The 238-nt window shown below is 55.0% G+C and overlaps 1 protein-coding gene across 1 annotated transcript in view; it reads left to right on the top strand.

The window, feature by feature from the left end:
* Positions 1–238, top strand: part of LOC119594274 — a gene marked incomplete in the record, with an annotated part of 36,109 nt that overhangs the window by 29,948 nt on the left and 5,923 nt on the right.

Here is a 238-nt window from a genome sequence, read left to right as displayed (position 1 = left end):
CGCACACTCACACGCACTCATTCACAGTTTTTGTACACATTATTATTCATCGTGTAACTTTTTATTGTGAAATAAATCGACTGGGAGAGTCTCGAGAACGCCAGGCACAAGGCGCGCACAAAGGGAGTCATACCCTCGATCGAAGTCTCTCGGCCACAAGAAAGGGCTGCGGGAGAGAAGGCGTGGGAATTCGCCCACCTGGGGCCCCTCCCGCGGAGCCACCTGCCTCCCTGGCGCT

The sequence above is a fragment of the Penaeus monodon genome, chromosome 33 (genome assembly GCF_015228065.2).
Source record: "Penaeus monodon isolate SGIC_2016 chromosome 33, NSTDA_Pmon_1, whole genome shotgun sequence".
Lineage (NCBI taxonomy): Eukaryota > Metazoa > Arthropoda > Malacostraca > Decapoda > Penaeidae > Penaeus > Penaeus monodon.
The sequence above is the reverse complement of the archived record's forward strand: the minus strand, read 5'-3'. Positions and strand labels throughout refer to the sequence as shown.